This window comes from Mustela putorius, unplaced genomic scaffold (genome assembly GCF_011764305.1).
Source record: "Mustela putorius furo isolate JIRA1106 unplaced genomic scaffold, ASM1176430v1.1 tig00537248_pilon_pilon_pilon, whole genome shotgun sequence".
Lineage (NCBI taxonomy): Eukaryota > Metazoa > Chordata > Mammalia > Carnivora > Mustelidae > Mustela > Mustela putorius.
In genome coordinates, this window is record NW_025422387.1 from 14156661 (window position 1) to 14177721 (window position 21061).

Consider the following 21061-nt stretch of genomic DNA (forward strand, 5'->3'; position numbering starts at 1 on the left):
CGCCCGCGCAAGCATGGCTGACTGCAGGGGCATCCCTCTGGAGGGAGAGCTTCAGCACCAGTACCTTCCTGCAGGAAGGTACAGAGCTGGGTCCTCCGGCAGGGGTGAGGGTCTAGGACAGTGACTACTGCACAGGGAGGGCGGGTGGATCCAACCCCTGAGCAGCAGGGAGGGAGGGTGCGTCACAGCTGCAGAAGGCTCTAGGGGACTGGGAAAAGCCGTACAGGCCTGCAAGCCCGGCTGCGGAAAGGTGGACATGGGGCCTCCACAGCCTTCGCTGATGACAGGGACCTGATGCCCCTAGAGCCGGAGCCCAACTCTTTTTTTTTTTTTAAAGATTTTATTTATTTATTTGACAGAGAGAGATCACAAGTAGATGGAGAGGCAGGTAGAGAGAAAGAGAGGGAAGCAAGCTCCCTGCTGAGCAGAGAGCCCGATGCGGGACTCGATCCCAGAACCCTGAGATCATGACCTGAGCCGAAGGCAGCGGCTTAACCCACTGAGCCACCCAGGCGTCCCCCCGGAGCCCAACTCTTAACGACTGCCACCTAATGCGGTGAGGCAGCCGGAAGAGAAACCTAGCAAGAGAGACTTCAAGGGAGCTGGGGTCAGCCCTCCGCAGGGCGGGGAAGCGGGCCTGTCATCGCGGTGAGGTCTCAGAGACTTGGGGACAGAGACGTGACCCATTTGGAGCCCCCATCACGTGAGCGCCGAACATCCTCGACGGTCTTGGCGGACGACGTCGCGGGGAGCCGCGCGCCTCCCCTGGGGCCCTGCCTTTGACCCGGGCCCGGACGCCCAGAGGCGCGTGGCGCGAGGCTTGGAGGTGGGGTCTCCCCTGCGCGGCTGGGCGGTGCCCTCGTGCGGCCCGCCCCGCCCCGCAGCAGGTGCGGCGTCCCGCCAACAAGACGCACCCGCGGCGGCTCGCGGCTTCCGTGCGCGCGCTCCAGCTCAGGCCGGCCCGCGGATGTCCGGGTGATCTAAGCCTCTTCCTGCAACAGGTGAGCGCCCCGAGGGGCTCCCAGCTCACACCCTCCGCGGGCACCCGCCGCGGTCGCCGCCCTGGGCTCAGGTGCAAGCCGAAGGTGCGGGGTGCGATTCGGGGCTTCTCCCCAGGAGCGACCAAGTTTGACCTACGCCACTTGGGAGGCAGATGGACACCCAGTCCCTGAGCCACTGACCCCCACGGGCTGCCGGGCGGGGGCGTTCGGGTGGCTCTGTGACCCCTTCCTCCAGGTAGCACGGGCTCCCAGGCAGTGGTTCGTGGGGCCTGGGCCGTCCGTCCGGGTGGGGGTGGGGCGCGGGTGATGTGGCGGCTCAGAGGCGAGCAGAGGGAGCGCACCCCGAGCCAGGTAGCCGAGCTGGAAAGCCAGCCCTCCCGCTCAGGCTTCAGGCCCACCCGCCCCGCCTACGAACCCTGCCCCCGCCAAGGCGAAGGGCTGCGCGCGAAGGGACCGGCTTGCCTTCCAAGTCGCCGCTGGGGATCTGCTCCCCTGGAGTGTCCTGCCCGGCGCTGGTCCCCGGGCGCCGAGCCAGCGTCCAGCCCGCACTCTGGTGCCTCCAGGAGCTGTCGCGGGGCGGGGACGCCGACTCCCAGAGTCTTGGCTTTGACGAGGAGCGGCCTCCGTTCGTGGAAGCCCCTCAGCGTAGGACCAAAGGCTGACCTCCGCCCCTGGGTCCGTCTGCGGCTGAACCGCTGCAGCAGGTCTCGGACCTCCGGTCCCTTTGTGCCCAGTCTCCCGTGCGTGTTTCCTAAGGCCCGGGACGTTCGCTTTCACCACGCCGGGCCGTTCCCCCCCAGGGGGGTCCAGCTGCTGACGCCTGCACACTTGTACGTTGTCACTAGGTCTTTCTCGGTTTTGTTTTTCAGGGTCGGGGGGTCCATTGTTGCAGCGAGAGGTCTCTTGTCCCCTTCAGTCCAGGACAGGTTCCCAGACTGCATCTGTGGGTCAGACACGGGCGTGTTGGAAGTGGCCGGGCCGGTTGGGTCCCAGGCTGCGCCTCGTTCTGGTGGTTTCTCCAGGACTGGCTATGGCTTCGTGGTCGTGTTTTTGGCGGTGAGAACGTGGGGGAGTCCGGTTTCACTGCTGACTTCCATTGTTAGTTCCGTTACCCTTTTCCGAATAAAGGCGAGGTTTCGCAGTGTTCGCAGTGTCTCTAAAGAAACGGCTTTTGGCTTTACTGACTTTGGGTATTGTGGTTCTAAGTTTTATCTCGTTTGACGCTTTGTTTCCTTCTATTTTTGGGTTTCATATGTTGTGCTTTTTCCAGCTTTCTGGGCTGAATGTTCATGGATTTTTCCAGTCTTTTTTCTAATAAATGAATTTAAAGTCCTACATTTCTCTCTAGGCATGGCTTTAGCTTAACTTCCCAAACCTTGATATATTGTATTTTCATTCTTTCGGTATTCTTCTCCTTTGACTTATCAGTTACTGAGAGGAGGAGTATTAACATGGGATTTTCCTTGGTATTTTTTGTTACTGATTTTTTTTTTAAATTGTGGTAAAACACACATAATGTAAAATTCACCATTTTTCTTCAAAAATGTACAATTCAGTGGCATTTAGCACATGTATAGTGTGTGTAATCTTCCACACTATCTCATTCCAGAACACTTTTGTCACCCCAGAAGAAAACTCCGTACCCATTCTTAATGATTTTTACCTTAAGTGCATTGTGGTCTTAGAACATTTCCCGATTATCTAAATTATTTGAAATGTATCGAGATTTACTTCAGGGTCCCTAAGTCACTTTTTTTGGTAAAAAACCAAGTATTGTTTAAGAGATTCTTTTTGACGTGATGAGCACAGAGTGTTATATGCAACTAATGAACCATTGAACACTACGCCAAAACCCAATGATGTACTATACGTTGGCTAATTGAATTTAAATAAAAAGCAAAAACAAAAAACTCAATACTAAAAAAAAAAGCTTCTATTTTCAGGAAAAAAAAATTCTTTTTTCCACTTTGATACATTAGTTTGTTTATTTTGATTGCTGCATTGTATAAATATACTTAGAAAATTTCCAGCTTTTCACTGACACAAACCGTGGTGCAGAGAACATTCTGGAATGTGTCTCCTTGGTCACAGGAGACAACTTTTGAGTATGTAAGTAGAAGTGGTCTTTGATCTTTGGGCTGTTTATTTCTTCAGCTTCACCAGATATCGCCAAGCTGCCTTCCGCAGCAGATGGGTCAGCTCGCCCCTTCCAGCCGCGCTGGAGTGCAACCCTCACTCAGTATCACTGACTTCACGCTGCTGCTTCCACCTGACTGATTTTAACTTGCATTTCCTTGGTTGTTCTTGCACTTGTTTTTCACATGTTTATTGGCCATTGTGGTTTCTGCTGGGAAAGGGCGTTCCCATCCTTTGCTCCTTCCCTGGTTGATTCGGAATTGTCTCATGGCTTGTATTTCAGACGCTAATCATTTGTCAGCTGTCTAGTTGCACAAAGGCTCCTATAGTGTGTGGCTTCCACTTTTTAAAATGCTTTTGCAGGAGCACCTGGGTGGCTCAGTCAGTTAAGTGTCCGACTCTTGATTTTGGCACAGGTCATGATCTCAGGGCCGTGGGATCCAGTCTGCCCTTGCCAGAGAGTCTGTGTGAGGGCCTCTCCCTCTGCCCCTCCCCCAAGCTACTCTAAATAAATAAATAAATACTTTAAAAAATGGTTTTGGGGGCGCCTGGGGGGCTCAGTGGGTTAAAGCCTCTGCCTTTGGCTCAGGTCATGATCCCAGGGTCCTGGGATCAGGCCCCGCATGGCCTTTTATGACCATTTATGTTATATCATTTGTCAGCATTTAATTCCTTTTTATGGCCAAATAATCTCTCCTATTTATCCGTTTGGGTTGTTTCTTTTTTAAAGATTTTATTTATTTATTTGACAGAGAGAGATCACAGCAGGCAGAGAGGCAGGCAGAGAGAGAGAGAGAGAGGAGGAAGCAGGCTCCCCGCTGAGCAGAGAGCCCGATATGGGACTCGATCCCAGGACCCTGAGATCATGACCTGAGCCGAAGACAGCGGCTTAACCCACTGAGCCAATCAGGCGCCCCGGGTTGTTTCTTTTTTGTTTTGGTTCTTACAAATAATGTAGCTGTGGACATTTGTGTACAGGTTTTTGTGTGAACCTATGTTTTCAGTTCTGTGTACCCCAGAGTGCTGGGTCATATAGTAACTATGTTTATCTTCTTGAGGAACCCTTGCGTTTTTTGGTTCGTATTTTCCCAATATATAAAATTTCTTTTTGTTTTTGCTTTTGTTTTCAGCCTTACGTTGTTATTGTAAGCACGTCTCCCTGGAAAACCTTTTATTGGATCTCCCCCCCACCCCAACTTTACCCAAATCTGGGTCCCCATTCTGCTTGGCAAGTTTAACCCATTTATATCTGTTGTAATTGTTTCATATTTGGACCTATTTCTGCCATTTTATATTTTCCCCTTTCCATTTTATTTTGTTTTCATTTTTTTCCCTTTCTGTCTTTTATTGAATACATTGAATTTTCTTATTTTTAAAATGCATGCATTCTAGTTTTATTCTTCTGCTGGTTAAGGTAACTTAGATCAGTAATTATTTTTAATTTTTCCTATCAACTTATTTAACTTCTATCTACATCCTTTCTTAAGACAGGTAAAGAACTTGGAGCATTCTCTCATTGTCTGGTCTCTCCTTTCTCTTCTACCAATCCCCCCCACCCCACCATTCACTTCTGGTGTATTGGTTCAGGGTTGTTCAAGACTCTACCTCCCCTTCCCTCCTTCCCAGTCACTGTGAATGATCAAGGCGGTTTCTCTTATTTTCATGCATCTCCACATTCTTGTGGACTTATTTATATTCTTACTGAAGGACTTTATCCAAGATTGATTTACTGAGCTCCTTTGTATAGAAACTTTTCTGAAATCTCAGAATATCTTTGTCTTCTTGCTTCTGGCCCTATTTTTTTCCTTTTCTGTTATAAATTATCTGCTTTTTATCTCTAGAAGTCCTTCCATTGTTTTTCTTTTTCTTTTTGAGGTTCTTAAGTTAAACCATAAAGTGCTTGGTGATAGGAGGTGGGGCCTGATCTCACGATACTGAGATCAAGACCTGAGCTGAGATCAAGAGTCTGGAGGCTTCACTGAGCTGCCTGGGCACCCTTGGAGGTGGGATTTTTATCATTTGGTTTGTATAACACTCACTGAGCCTTTGTCCTTGTCTGTCTTTAACTCTGCGACATTCTTGGGTATAGCATCATGGCAGAGTAAACTGTGTACTCCACAATCCCTAGGCCCTGCAATGATCAGATGTTAGGATATTTAACATAACTCTTAGGGCTTGTGTCGCACGGCTGGTATCTGTTTGGGAGTCCCAAGTCTCACTTACCACTGCTACTCATGTAGCAGGAAGGTGCCATGTCCACGTCTTACCAGAGCTCTGGGTTCCAAGACCTGAGTGGCTTTCCCTGGGCACCTGCTGCTTCTCTGTGCTGCACTGAGGGTGCCTGAAAGACTCTGTTCCCAGGGTACATTCTGTGGGATGCTGAGGAATGACCGTTGACTCTGCTGTCCATCACAGCCACCCCCCTTACCTCCTAGCTGAATCTGGCTGTCCCGGGAGGCAGCCACAGTGGGGAGATGGCACATTGGAGGGGCTTGACTCTGCTCACTCTTTCTCAGTGATGGTGTCAGGACCCCCGGCCTCTGGCTGCCTCGATCTGCTCTCCGCTAAGGCCTCCTAATCTCACAGGCTACGGAAGCAGAAGGGACCCTGAAAACCTTCCCTCCCCCGCCGTACTCTCTGCCATTCCCCATTCCCTATTCCCTTCCGGCTCTAGGAATGCTATTGTGATTATGGTTTGCATATTAAAGGATTTTTTTTTTTTAAGATTTGATTTATTTATTTGACAGACAGAGATCACAAGTAGGCAGAGAGGCAGGCAGAGAGAGGGGGGGGGAAGCCAGCTCCCCGCCTAGTAGAGAGCCCGATGTGGGGCTCGATCCCAAGACCCCGGGATCACGACCTGAGCCGAAGGAAGAGGCTTTAATCCACTGAGCCATCCAGGCACCCCTTAAAGGGTTTTTTTATGAAATATATTTGGTCTAAAAATAAGCACTTCATCTAAAAAAAAAATCTGGGGGGCGCCTGGTTGGTTCAGTCTGTTGGTTAAGCATCTGCCTTCAGCTCAGGTCACGATCCCAGAGTCCTGGCATGGAGCCCCACGTGGGTTCCCTGCTCAGGGGGGAGTCTGCTTCTCCCTCTTCTTCTGCCCCTCCCCTCCCCGCTTGGGCTCTCTCTCTCTCTCTCAAATAAAATTAAAAAATAAAATTTAAAAAAATCTGTGCAACACTTACAGAAGGTCTGCTTCTGACCTCTCAGGGCCTTACCTGTGCATATCGTTCTCTTGCTGCTTCTGTGTTATATCCTTTGCTTAGGATACCTTAGCTGTGGGTGCCTGGGTGGCTCAGCAGGTTAAATCCTCTGCCTTCGGCTCAGGTCATGATCTCAGGGTCCTGGGATTGAGCCCCGCATCGGGCTCTCTGCTCAGCAGGGAGGCTGCTTCCTCCTCTCTCTCTGCCTGCCTCTCTGCCTACTTGTGATCTCTGTCAAATAAATTAAAAAAAAAATTCTTAAAAAAAACAACAACAAACCTTAGCCGTGAGGTAACTTGGTACCAGGTCCGCCCAGGCCTTCTAGTGGGTCACCAGAGTTGAGGATTGGTCACAGGACCCCTGCCACGGGTGTCCCCTGACTCTTCTCTGGGCTGCTGTGGTTCTTTCTATCCCTGGTGTCAACTACCCTTGCTCCCAGGAATTTTCTGGTGCTCTTCACACTGGAGTTCCTTAATGCCGCGTGCGCGCCTTTCACCTCGAGAGCATTCTGAGCCCGGCTGAGGCGGGGCCGGCAGCCTTCCCCAGTTCTCCCGCTTGTCGAAACCAGAAGCCCTCCATTATTTTTTTTTTTTTCAGAAATCCTCGATGGCTGATGTCGTTGACGTTCTTGTATTTCTGTGTGTTTATCTGGTTATGCTGAAGAGCTTTCTTGTCAGCTCTTTGAATAGATTGCCTACTCAGAAAAGCTAAGTCATCACTGCCAGTGATCCTTTCTATGTGACATCCCTCTTTTCTTTTTCTTGGCACGTTGCACTGACGCTGCATGGCCGCCCCTGCTTTACTGGGAAGGCCTCAGATGCGTCGCCGTTAGGTCTCACATCTCTTTGTCGGACATTTCTGGGTAGAACCTTTAGTGAGCGAAGAACATTTCCATGTGTTTCTAGTTTAGGAAGAGGTTTTTCTTTTTAATGAAGAATGGGTTGCAAATTTTTTAAAAAGATTATTTATTTGACAGAGACAGAGATCACAAGTAGGCAGAGAGGCAGGCAGAGAGGGAGAGAGAGGAGGAAGCAGGCTCCCTGTTGAGCACAGAGCCCAATGCGGGACTCAATCCCAGGACCCTGAGATCATGACCTGAGCCTGGTGCACCTGGGTTGCAAATTTTTCAAATGTGTTTTGAGGGGCACTGGGAGGGCTCAGTTGGGTACGCCTCCAACTCTTGATTTTGACCACCAGGCTGAGCTGTAACCACACCAAGTGGGGGAGAGCAGAAGAGAAGGCTGAGCGGAAGCAACCTGGATTGCTGTGCACCTGCAGGAAGTCTCTGCAAAGCTGTTAGGGAATCCTGAAGCTAAAATCAACGGTTACAGGAGTCCTGGGTCCTCTGCCTCAGTAGCCCGGCTGTCCTGTGTCCTGGACTGGGAGGGGTTCATGGCCGGCAAAGCCTCCCCGGAAACCAGAGGGTGCGGTTCGAAACTTAGCAGCTGGCGCTGCTGGTCAGCTCGGCTCCCTGGTGCTGGAGGCCTGTGAGGCGTGTCTCGGTCCTGCTTCTCTCCGGAGGTGTGCGGGGCAGCACTTCTGCGGTTCGGGGGCCTTCCTTCCTCTGGGGAAATTCAGAAGGAGGAAGTCCGTGAGGTGAACTGCAGCTCCCTTCGCTGCGCTGACTTTGAGTTTGCAATTGCGTTCCTCCTCGTTCTCCTCCACGGTCCGTTCCCCGTGCCTCTCACCCGCTGTGGTCACCTTGGCATGTGCTGGCGGTTCTGCCTGGTGGAGGAGTCCCGACCTTCATCTCCGAAGGGTCTGAGCACTTCCTGGTGGGCGGAGCCTGCTTGGCCCAGGTCTGTTCCGGGCTGGCGCAGGGCAGAATGCCAGGAGGGGTCCAGGAGGGTCACCTGGATTCCATGCACCTTGTTTCCCGTCTTCCTCGTGTGAAAACAGCCTCCTCCTGCTGGTGTTACCTGTACCTGCGCGGGATCCTCTTTTCCTCCTGCTGCGTTCCTTCAGACATCCACCTGCCCAGCAGCTGCTGGAATGGTAGTATGACAGTGGTCACCCCTTTGGTGACCGTGACTTCCAACCCCTCAGAGCCCAGAGTTGTGGGGTGAGAAGCACAAAATGGCACGTGGGGCAACTCCTGCTCCCAGTCTTCGTTCTGAGAACCATGTGTCCTTCCTGCGCAGACTCAGACCTAGACAGCCATGCCTGATGTACTAGAAACCCAGTGTCCTGACAGGTAGCACCTGTCCTTTGAGAATGTTTGCTAAGCTTGCCTTTGAGCTGTGCCTTCAGGCCCCTGGAGTTTTCTGTGAGTCTGCTTCTGGAATGTGACCCCTCCCAGGGGCTCACAGGATGGTGGGCGCCCTCCTGCACCTGCTTCACGGCTGTGCGCCGGGCTTGCTGTGTGGGATCTCCCGGCCCGGGCATCGGGCATGCCGTCCAGCCCTGGGGACGGGCACGGCGGCGACTCTGTAGCCATCTGTCCCTGTGAGGACGAGCCACCAGCCCTTCCAGGAGGGAGAGGGATCCATGTTGACTTGCTACCACGTGGTCTTCTGAAGGCGCAGCGCCATAATGCGAGCGCAGTGCTGGTCTCTGGTGCCGACCTGCTGGGCCTTCTGCGGCAAGAGCAGCTAGATCAGTTTCGATAAGTGACAGGCCATGCTGTTGGGGGCACCTGTTGTGCTGGCGTTGGGGTGGCTGGTGGTGAACGCTGGCTGATGTCGACTCACGGAGTCATTTTGCCTGCTTGGTTGTTCGGTGCCTCTGCCTGATGGGGAGCTGAGATGTGTGTATATATCTGAGTTTCAGAGGTTTCCGCTGGGCCTCCCTCCTGTGACAGCCCTTCCTCCACACCCAGGGACCTAATACACGCATCGCTTCAATGGCCAAGTTTACCAATGCCAATTACACATGCGGGGACCAGAGCGATGACTGTGGACTCTGGACTCTGCAGACCTGCGGCACCCACCGTGAGTGGGACTTCAGCTAGGAGTCTGTCTGGGACCTGACCCCGTGAGCCCCCACTCTAAGGAGGGGGCACTGTGATGAAACTCTGGGCCTCTGGACATCAGTGTCAACTCAGAGCCTGTGTCTAGTAGTCCTTTAGTATCTGGTGGGCCCCTTTCCTCCCAGTGTACAGTCACGCAAGTCAATAACCACACTTCCTTTGGGGGATGACTGTGGGGGGGATGCTCATGGGTTACGTGCTTGCTGTGATGTTACGGGATCTGTGGTGTGTGGCTCAGGTGTCCTCCCTCCTAAGAACCTGGGCACTTTTTCAGTCAGCGGGTCCCAGACAGATTTCTCAGAAGAGATAACGTGTGTGACTCAGATCCCTGGAGTCACCTCAGCAGAAACCAGAAATAGAGATGTGATTATGTAGGAACGATCTGTGGATGAGCCTCTTGTCCACTGATGTGAATCCTTGTGACATACATAGGTGACTAGCAAAGTTCTTGAGAAGTTTGTACCACTGCAGTTAGGATCCCAGATCATTTTATTATGAATTAATCAAAAGGGAATTGATCCTGGGTGGGCCATACCTACTCAGGTGAGCTTTTAAACTGAAAGTTATAGTTCACAGATGCTTTGTTGCTGGCTTTGAGGAAGCATGCTGCCATGTGAGAGGAAGGCCCGTGTGAGGGAAGTATGTCCAGAACTGCCCGGCCCCTAAGAGCTGAGGGGAACTCCAGTTGTCAGGGACAACTGTCTTATAACTGTCTTATAGCCACCAGGAACTGAATTCTGACAAGCATACGGGCTTGGGAGACAGCCCTGAGTCTCAGATGAGATGCAGGCCCAGCTTCCATCTTGACCACAGCTCTGTGAGGCCCCGAGCGGAGGATCTAGCTAAGCTGTGCCCAGATTCCTAAACTATGGGCACTGACTGATAATAAATGGGCACTGTGTTTTGTTTTGTTTGTTTTTTGGGGGGTGGGTGGGAGAGCCAGAGGGTGAGGGGGAGAGAAACGTTATTTTTTTTTTTAAATAAGTGTTCACTCTTCTTCTTCTTCTTCTTTTTTAAAAGATTTTATTTATTTATTTGACAGAGATCACAAGTAGGCAGAGAGGCAGGCAGAGAGAGAGGAGGAAGCAGGCTCCCTGGTGAGCAGAGAGCCCAATGGGGGGCTTGATCCCAGGACCCTGGGATCATGACCTGAGCCAAAGGCTGAGGCTTTAACCCACTGAGTCACCCAGGCGCCCCAACATTTTTTGTTTTAAGATTTATCTTGGGGTGCCTGGGTGGCTCAGTCGTTAAGCATCTGTCTTCGGCTCAGGTCATGATCCCAGAGTCCTGGGATCGAGCCTCACATCAGGCTCCCTGCTTGCGGGAAACCTGCTTCTCCCTCTCTCTGTGCTTCTGTTCCCTCTCTCGCTGTGTCTCTCTTTCTGTCAAATAAATAAATAAAATCTTTAAAAAAAAAAAAAAGATTTATCTTGGAATGTGTGTGAGTGGGGGAAGGGTCAGAGGGAGAGACTCTCCAAGCTGACTCCCCCCTGAACGTGGAGTCTGATGCAGGACTTGATCACAACCTGAGCCAAAACCAAGAGTCTGATGCTCAACTGACTGTGCTACCCAGGCACCCCAGGAGAGAGACTGGGCATGGAGACTGATGTGGGACTCAATTTCACGATCCTGAGAACATGACCTGAACTGAAATCAAGAGTCGGACACTTAACCGACTGAGCCACTGAGGCACTTTGAAAGCCACTGAGACCCGGGTAGTTTTGTTTGCTGCAGTAGAACGTGAGTCTCTCAGCTCCCTGGGCAGGACCAGCATATCCTGCATTGGGTTATGCTAGGGCTTAACCACATGTAGTGCCTTGGCTGCCAGGAGGGGCGGGGGCGGCTTCTGAGGGGGCACCTGAGATGGCGAGAGGCAGCGCCGCGGCAGCGCTCCCTCTGCGAGCCCAGAGAGTCTGGGCTGGAGCGGGGAGAATCTCACCGGTGGGGCTCCCGACCCAATGGCGCCAGGTGTTCCCCACCACGCCCCTCACCTTGGCAGAGCAGACCTGCCTTGGCTGAGCATCGGGTCTCGAGCTCTGACGCTGAGGTCCGGTCTTGTCACTCAGCCGCGTCTGCCCTTCTGCGGCCGGTGGTAGGAGCCTCTTTAGAGAGAACCGCAAGTGCCGGGTGTTAGCGGGCGCTGGGTGGTAATCGCTGCCATCTGTGAACGTATCGAATCGGTGTGTTGTGTCCCTTAAACTTACACAACGTTCTGTGTTAACCGTATCTCAGTAACTGAAGAGAAGGAGCCTCCTTATACGCTGTTCAGGTTCAAGGCCCTCTCACTGGTAACAGCACTCAGTTTCTCACTAGCATCTACAGGGCATCCAGACAGTCAATAATACGGACGGCCACTCTGCTGTTTCTGTCCCCCACACTCGTGCCCTGGATAGTTTTCCCATGCCTGCGTCACCACAGCTGCCACAGCATCCCTCCTCCCCAACCACAACATGCCCCCGGTCACCGCGGGTGAGAGCTTTCCTAGGTCAGCCATCACTGGGGACAGGATCTGTCCATGCCGTCTGCCAGCTGGGACCATGTCCTCTTCCCTTGCTGCTGCTGGTGAGACGGCTTCAAACCCCCGGTCTTACTGCCTGTTCTCTTAGCGCACTCTTGGTTTCGCTTGTGATCGGCTGAGTCCTCGCAGAAGCAGACAGCATGGTGGGACTAAACGGGAGAATTTATTAGGAGGGATGCCCCTCTGATGGAACATGTTGGCGGGGGAGTCGGAGAAGGCTGGGTGAGCCATCCGGCCCCAAGTGAAGGAGAGAAGTTTGGGTAGAAGCATCTTAGGCTTTAGTGCAGTGTTGGGAAAGTTCAGCACAGCCTTCAGGGCGTTTTCTAGCCAAACGGAGCCACTGGAGGAGTCCCCTGTCTCCCTGGAATGGATCTGCCTTAGAATCCCTGTGGTACTCAGTCTCTGTCTGGGAGCGACCTGTGGGAGGTAGCCTTGGGGCAAACAGCAGCACGGACTTTAAAGGCGAGCAGCTGAGGCCCTCGGTCAGTTGTGTTCTGACAGGTGCATTTTCATGGCCCCGAACCTTCTCCTTTGGTTAATCTGAACCCACTACCCACAGTATCATTCTGGAACATTCCTTGCCATGTTCCTTGTTTCTTGGATCCTGGCTCTTTTTTGTTTTATTACCTAGTGTTGGTGGAATAGTTCCTTCCGTAGCTTCCAGAGAAAAGATGAATGGAGGCAATTTTTAAAAAATGGTGAATATCTTAAATATTTTAAAGACTTTTATTCATTCATTAGAGAGCAAGCAAGTGAGCACATGAGATGGGGGAGGAGCAAAGGGAGAGGGAAAAGCAGATTTCCTGTCAACCGGGGAGCCAGACTCAGGACTCGATGCCAGGACCCCGAGACCGTGACCTGAGCCAAAGTCAGATGCTTAACCAACTGAGCCACCCAGGTGCCGCACATGGCCTGGATATTTTTAATCCATTCTTTATTTAATCCTTGGTAGTTAGGGTATAGAATTCTAGTTTCAAAATTCACAGAATTTTGAAGGCATTGTCTTTTAGCTTCTAATGTTACCATTTAGAAGACCAGAGCTGTTCTGTTCTTGAACCTTTGTAGGTGAACTGTGCATCTGAGCATCTGTAGCATCCTCTCCCTGTGTCCCGTGTCCTGAGATGTTAAAGCAACATGCCTTGATGTAGCTCAGTTTTCACCCAGTGAACTGTGCATCTGAGCATCTGTAGCATCCTCTCCCTGTGTCCCGTGTCCTGAGATGTTAAAGCAACATGCCTTGATGTAGCTCAGTTTTCACCCAGTGAGCTGAGTGCTTGGCTGCTGCTCTCAGCCTGGAGATTCATGTTCTGAGCTTCTTGGAAATAGTATATTCTTTGGTCATTTTATTCTCTCTTTTTTGTTTTCTTTCTGAAATTCCCATGAATCTGATGTTGGCTCTTTTTGACTGAATCTCTGATTTCCTTTTCTTTTACCCTTCTTTGTCTCTTTGTCCTATATCTTGAGGGTCTTCACTTTCATCTTTCCGTTCGTACTTGTTCGACACATGTGCACCGAGCACCTGCGACAGGTGCCGGAGACACAGCAGTGAGCAAGACAGAGCCCTCGCTGGGTTTCGCTTTTTCTCATATGCACTTCTGTGCAGTAGTCGGAGAAAGTGGTCAGCTGTCTCTACTTTTCAGATGAGGAGGCAGTTTTCTTCAATATTTCATAAGAACTAAAAGGTTATGATTTCTATGACAATAAGTAGGTATTAATAAGATCCAATAAATGTTAATAATTTGATTCAGATTTGTTTTCATATAGCACCTAGTACATTTGAGATCCTGTGCAAGCCATTGGGGAAAACAGGAAAAAAACTGTCCTTCTAGAATAATGACGATGATGGTGGGCGGCAGGGCAGGCAATCGAGTAATAGCCCAAATGGGATAAATAAAACACAAGAAAGGAACAGAGTTCTGTGAGAGCATAACATAGAGGAATCTGAGCTAGAATGGCAGGTCACAGAAGGCTTCCTGACAAGGTGACCCGTGAATTGGCATTAATGAGACAGAGAGCCTAGAGGTGAACAGTCCAGGTCTAGGGTATGGCTTGTGCAAATGCCCTGTGGGGGGAGAGGAGCATGGTGTGAAAGGAGCCTAGAGATGCAGGGAGGACCATGTGGCCCTGGCCCTATGGATCACATGAGAGATTTCTGCCTTACCTTGAGAGCAACAGGAAGCCCTTGGCCCACTTGACTCAGAGGGGTGGTATGAGAATATTTCCATTTTGGAAAGATCACTCTGGGTGTGGTGTATAGAGCAGGTGATGGGAGACAGAAGAGGGGTTGGTCAGAGAGAAGGCTCCTGTAATAATCTAGGGGTAAGGGGCGCCTGGGTGGCTCAGTGGGTTAAGCGTCTGCCTTCAGCTCAGGTCATGATCTCAGGGTCCTGGGATCGAGCCCCCGCATGGGGCTCGCTGCTCAGCGGGGAGCCTGCTTCCCCCTCTCTCTCTGCCTGCCTCTCTGCCTTCTTGTGATCTCTGTTTCTTTCTGTCAAATAAATAAAATCTTAAAATAATCTAGGGGTCTGACAGTAGTAGCATCTTGGACCACGGTGAAGACAGAGGAGATGGAGACAAATGGATGGGTCCCAGGGACATTTAGGAAGGTAAACGGACAGGAGCCAGTGAGAGAATGACTGGTCATGGGAGCGGAGGAACGTGTCCAGCTGGCAGGATGGTGGGGTCTTCCATGCAGAAAAGGGGCATCACTCTTAGCAGTGATATTGGGGAGAGCACAAGATTTGTCCCAGACATGGTGAACCTTTCTGTGCACATTTTTATCAATTTCTTGTGTTGCATTTTGGCTTATATAGTTTGATATGTTTGGCAGTAAAAGTTCCTAACAGTGTCAGATTTTAAGATTTTTATTTTTGGGACGCCTGGGTGACTCAGTTGGTTAAGGGTCAGCCTTCAGCTCAGGTCTTGATCCCAGGGTCTTGGGACTGAGTTCTGCATTGGACTCTCTGTTCAGTGGGGAGCCTGCTTTTCCCTCTGCTTACTGCTCCCCCTGCTTGTGCTCTTTCTCTTTGACAAATAAATCTTCATTTAAAAAAATTAATTATTGAAATAATAACAATGAAAACATGGCCACGAAGCACTCAAAATTGTGGATAGTCCCTATTTATGCCCCCCTCCCCCCCCCGCCTTCCGCTCTCTGAAAGGAAAACTTGGCTTACAGCTTGGGGTGGATAATGAAATACTCAGTGTGGATGAGGGTCCGCACCATTATGAAATGTGTACTTAATGCTTTTCACCCAAATTCAGCTTTGCTGGATCTGAGTATCATGTCCCTTCTTCTCACATGTATTTGCTTGGTACATCTTTGCTCGAACTTTTACTTTGGAACAAAATTTTGAGTCATTTCTCAGTGGGTGGATTTATCTTTCCGGTCTGATACGAATTTTTTTCTTCTAACAAGTGACTTTATCCACCTTAAGTTAGTACCAGATTCTTGATCTTAGCTTTCACCTTTTTCACACTATCACCTTTTCTTTGCATGCTTGTTGTTTGCTTTGCTTTTCATCCTTTGCTGCAATGTCTTTCCCTGCGTAATTTGGAAAATTGACATTTTTAGTTCTCCTAGTTATTATCTTTAACTTTAAATAATATATTTAGGTCTGTATTTCCAGTTTTTCATTTTCAGAAATGGGTCAGGATACTGACTTCTCCTAGAAGAAGAAATAACCAGGCATTTCTGCTTTTTCCTCTGCCCTTCACCTCACACATTTGTGGGTGAATCTCTGAGTTTTTGTCCCCATAGCTTATTACTGCATCATGTATCCTCTACTTTAGGAGTGATGACAAGCGACATCCATTTTATGATCTTATTTTCATGGGAAAGAGGAGGAGGTGGGTCTGTCTTGTTCTTTTTTTTTTTTTTAAGATTTTATTTATTTGACAGAGAATACAAGTAGGCAGAGAGGCAGGCAGAGAGAGAGAGAGAGAGAGAGAGAGAGAGAGAGAAGCAGGCTCTGCACTGAGCAGAGAGCCCGATGCGGGGCTCGATCCCAGGACCCTGGGATCATGACTTGAGCCGAAGGCAGAGGCTTTAACCCACTGAGCCACCCAGGCGCCCAGTTCATAAAATTTATTAATATCATTTCCATAGCTACCAACTCTGGAAATGTTTCTACTCTTGTTCTTGATATTGGTAATTTGTGCTCCCCCTCATTAGTGTGGTTAAATATTTATGAATTTCATTGATCTTCTCAAAGTATCAGCTTTTGGCTTAATTTTTCTCTTTTTTTTCCTGTATTTTCTGATATTTCTGCTTTTATCTTTATTATTTCTTCTTGTGTTCGCTTGAGGTTTGATTTGGTTTTCCCACTCTAGTTTATTAAGGCACAAGCTTAGGTAATGTATTGGAGACTTTTCCTCATTTCAAATATGAACATTTAATGCCATAAATTCCCTCTAAGCGCTGCTTTGGCTATACCCCACAAATTTGACATGTAGTATTTTCATTTTCTTTCCATTCTAAATGTATTTTTCCCCCTACATTTTCCTGTGATTGTCTTCTTACCTTCTTTTGATCCATGGGTTGTTTAGAAGTGAGCTACTTAAGTTTTCATGTATTTGAGGATTTTTAAGATCTTTGTTAATGATTTTTAATTTTTTTGTGGTAGAGGACAGCCTTTGCATGATTTCACTCCTTTTTCATTTATTAACTTATCTTACAGCTCAGAATATGGTCTATCTTTGTATATGTATTTTCTGCACTTGAGAGGAATATATATTCTGTTGTTGGGTGCAGTGTTCTATAAATATTAATCAGGTTACAGTGGTTGATTGTGTTGTTTAAATCTTCTATGTTCTCATTTTTTTTCTTAAAGACTTTATTTATGTGTTTGAGAGAGAGAGCAAGCAGGGGGAGGAGGGGGAGGGACAAAGGGAGAAGCAGGCTTCCCGCTGAGCAGGGAGACCTGATGTGAGGCTTGATTCCAGGACCCTGGGATCACGACCTGAGCTGAAGGCAGAGGCTTAACGACTGAGCCACCAGGCGCCCCCTCACTCATTTTCTGTTTACTTGCTCTATGAATTAGTGAGAGGGATATTGAAATCTTAACTACAGTTGTAGATGAGACTACTTATATTTCTATCAATTTTTGCTTCATGCGTTTTGAAATTATATTATTAGCTGCATAAACATTTAGAAATATGTGCTTCTGATAAATTAATCATCTTATTATTGTGGAATGGTTTGCTTTATTCTTGGTAATGCTGCTTGTTCTGAAAACTATTTTGATATTAATGTAGACACTCAGTTTTCTTTTTTTAAAGATTTTTTATTTATTTATTTGACAGACGGAGATCACAAGCAGGCAGAGAGGCAGGCAGAGAGAGAGGAGGAAGCAGGCTCCCCGCTGAGCAGAGAGCCCGATGCGGGGCTCGATCCCAGGACCCTGAGATCATGATCTGAGCCGAAGGCAGCGGCTTAACCCACTGAGCCACCCAGGCACCCCAGACACTCAGTTTTCTTATGATTTGTGTTAGCATGATATATATTTTCCATTTTTCTTTTTTTCACACTTTTATTTAAATTCTATTTATTAACATATAGGGTATTATTGGTTTCCGGAGTAGAATTTAGTGATTCATCACTAACATGTAATACCCAGTGCTCATCACAGAAAGTGACCTCCTTAGTATCCATCACCCATTTAGCTCATCCCTCCACCCACCACCCCTCCACCAGCGCTAAGTTTATTGTCTGTAGTTAGAGTCTCTTACGGGTTGCCTCCCTGCTCCGCTCCCCCAACCCCACTTTCCACCTGCCCTCCCTGTTCATCTCTCTTGCCACAGAGTGAAGGAAACAATCAACAAAACTAAAAGGTGGTGGCCTGTGGAGTGGGAGAAAATATTTGCAAATGACATATCTGATAAAGGATTATTATCCAAAATCCATAAAGAATTTACCAAACTCAACACCCAAAAAACCAAATAATCCAGTTAAGAAATGGGCAGAAGACACAAGTAGATATTTTTACACAGAAGACATCCAGATGGCCAACAGACACATGAAAATGTGCTCAACATCATTCATCATCAGGGAAGTGTAAATCAAAGCTACAGTGAGCTACCACCTCACCCCAGTCAGAATGGCTAAGATTAACAACGCAAAAAACAACAGCTATTGGCCAGGCCGCGGCGAAAGGGAACCGCTCTTACACTGTCCGTGGGCATGCGGACTGGCGCAGCCACTCTGAAGTAATGCAGAGAGTCCTCAAAAAGTTAAAAGTAGAGCTACCCTATGATCTAGCAGTTGTCCTACTGGGTATTACCCAAAGGATACAAACATACTGACTCCCAGGGATGCATGCATCCGGACACTTAGGCCCGCATTATCAACAACAGCCAAATTAGGGAAAGAGCTGATACCTTCCTCAAGTGATGAATGGATAAAGATGTCTCCTCTCTTTCTTGTTTCCTCCCTTATTTTAGATTATTTTATGATTCCATTTTATCTCATTCTTTGGCTTATTTTATTTTAGTGTTATTCTGTGATTTACAGTATACCTTATCTCAGCTTATGTTCAAATAATATTATACCACCTGACATAGAAGAATGTTAAAATAGTGTGTTTCCATTTCCCTTCCAACTTTTGTGGATTACTGCCATACGTTTTAGCTTTATATTTATGAACCCACAACATATCTTTCTTCTTTTGTTCCAACCAGTCCATTATCTTTTAATGAGATTGAAAATGCAAGTCTTTTATATTTATCCACATATTTTCTGTTCCTAGTGCTCATCATTCTTTGGTGTAGATACAGTTTCCATATGGTAGCATTGTGCTGCCTGAAGAAATTCTTTTAACATTTCTTGCATTACTGTCTGATAATGATGAATTCTTTTTGTTTTTATAGGCCTGAACTGAAAAAGTCTTTATTTCACTTTCAATTAAAAAATGTTTTATTTGTGTATGTCGAATATACAAAATATTTATTATAATTAGGGGCACCTGGGTGGCTCAGTTGGTTAAGTGTCGGACTTCAGCTCAGCTCATGATCTCAGGGTCGTGGGATCGAGCCCCAAGTCTGGCTCCTTGCTCAGTGGGGTGTCTGCTTCTTTCTCTCCCTCTGCCCCTCCCCCTGCTTGTGATCTCCCCATCTCAAATAATAAAACGTTTTAAAAAAATCTGTCATACTTGGGACCCTGGGTGGCTCAGTGGGTTAAGCCTCTGCCCTTCGGCTCAGGTCATGATCTCAGGGTCCTGGGATCAAGCCCCGCATCGGGCTCTCTGCTCGGCAGGGAGCCTGCTTCCTCCTCTCTCTCTGCCTGCCTCTCTGCCTACTTGTGATCTGTCTCTGCCAAAGAAATAAATAAAATCTTTAAAAAAATTGTTTAAAAAATCTGTCACATAAGTGTACAATTAGGTGGTGTTAAATACATTCAGTGTTGTATAACCATCACCACTCATTATACCCAAAAGTTTCTCATCATCTCCAACAAAAACTCCATACTCACTGAACAATAACTCTCCTCCCCTTTCTCCAGCCTCTCATAACCTCCATTCCATCTCAGTGAATTGGCCTATTTGAGGTACCTCACATAAAAGGATTCATATACCATTTCTCCTTTTGTGTGTCTGGCTTACTTCTTTTAGCATAATGTTTTCAAGTTCTGTCCATGTTGTAGCAATATCAAAATTTCATTCCCTTTTCTGGCTAAATGGTATTCCATTGTATGTATATACCACAATTTAGTTATCCTCATTTTAATATGATGGACACTTGGGTTGGTTTCACCTTTTGACTATTGTGAATAACAGTGCTATGAACATGGGTGTACAAATATCAGTCCAAGCCTTCAGTTCTTATGGATTTATACCTAGGGGTTGTGTGGCTGGATCATATGGCTGTTCTGGGTTTAACCTTCTGAGAAACTTCCAAAGTGTTTTCCACAGTGGCTTTACCATTTTATACTCCCATCAGTGATGCACGAGGGTTCCATTTTGTCCACATCCTCACCAGCACTTGTTTTTAGCTGTGTGTGTTTTAATATAATAGCCATCCTAATGAGGGGATGTGAAATGGTATCTCATTATCCTTTTGATGTATGGTTTCTCTAATGACTAGTGAGATTGAGCATACTTTCATGTGTTTATTGGCCATTTATACATCTTCTTTGGAGAAATATCAATTCAAATCCTTTACAAAGTTTTTAGATTGGCTTGTCATTGGAGGAGTTCTTCATAAGTTCTGGATATTAACCTCTTATCAGATATTTTCTGCCATTCAGTAAGTTGACTTCAATTTTTTTTAAAGATTTTACTTATTTATTTGACAGAGAGAGAGAGAGATCACAAGTAGGCAGAGAGGCAGGCAGAGAGAGGGGAAGCAGGCTCCCCGCTGAGCAGAGAGCCCGATGTGGGGCTTGATCACAGGACCCTGGCATCATGACCTGAGCCGAAGGCAGAGGCTTAACCCACTGAGCCACCCAGGTGCCCCATACTTCAATTTTTTGATAGTATCCTTTGATGCAGTCTTAATTTTGATGAAATCTAATTTATCTTTCTTCTTTCTATTGCTGTCTGTTTTCCATGTCATATCTATGAAATTGCTGCCAAATCCAATGTCATGAAGATTTTCTTCAGTGTTTTCTTCTAAGAGTTTTATAGTTTCAGTTCTTAAGTTTAGGATTTTGATCCATTTTCAGCTAATTTTGTAAATGGCGTAAGGCAATGGTCCAACTTCATTCTTTTGCATGTGGATATTTAGTTTTCCCACCATGATTTGTTGAAAACTGTCCTTTTCCTATTGAATGGTCTTGGTACTCTTGTTGAAAATAAATTTACTGTATGTGTAAAATTTTATTCCTGGACTCTCTATACAATAACATTGGTCTATATGTCTGTCCTGATGCCATTATCATACTGTTATAACTACTGTAGCTTGTAGTAAATTTTCAAAGTTGGTTAGTGTGACTCCTCCAACTTTCTTCTTTTTCAAGATTGTTTTGGTTACTTGAGTCCCCTTGCCATTCCATATGAATTTGGGAACTGGTTTTTCCATTTCTGCAAAGACTACTTAAATTTTGATAGGGATTGCATTGAATCTATAGATTGCTTTGGGTAGTGTTGACGTTTAACGATTTAAGTTTTTTTTTTTTTTTTTTTTTTTTTTTTTTTTTTTAAGAGTGTGAGCAGGGATGGAGGAAGGGGGAGAGAGAGGGAGAGAGAGAAAGAGAGAGAGAGAGAGAGAGAGAATCTTAAGCAGGCACCATGAC

General features: G+C 47.6%; 1 long non-coding RNA gene across 1 annotated transcript in view; it reads left to right on the forward strand.

Moving 5' to 3' along the window:
• Positions 1-478: 478 nt before the first annotated feature.
• LOC106005865 overlaps positions 479-21061 on the forward strand; it is a 39099-nt gene continuing 18516 nt past the window's right edge. The window contains exon 1 of the long non-coding RNA XR_001179564.2: positions 479-1001. This is a non-coding gene — a long non-coding RNA (uncharacterized LOC106005865). The remainder of the gene's footprint in view (positions 1002-21061) is intronic.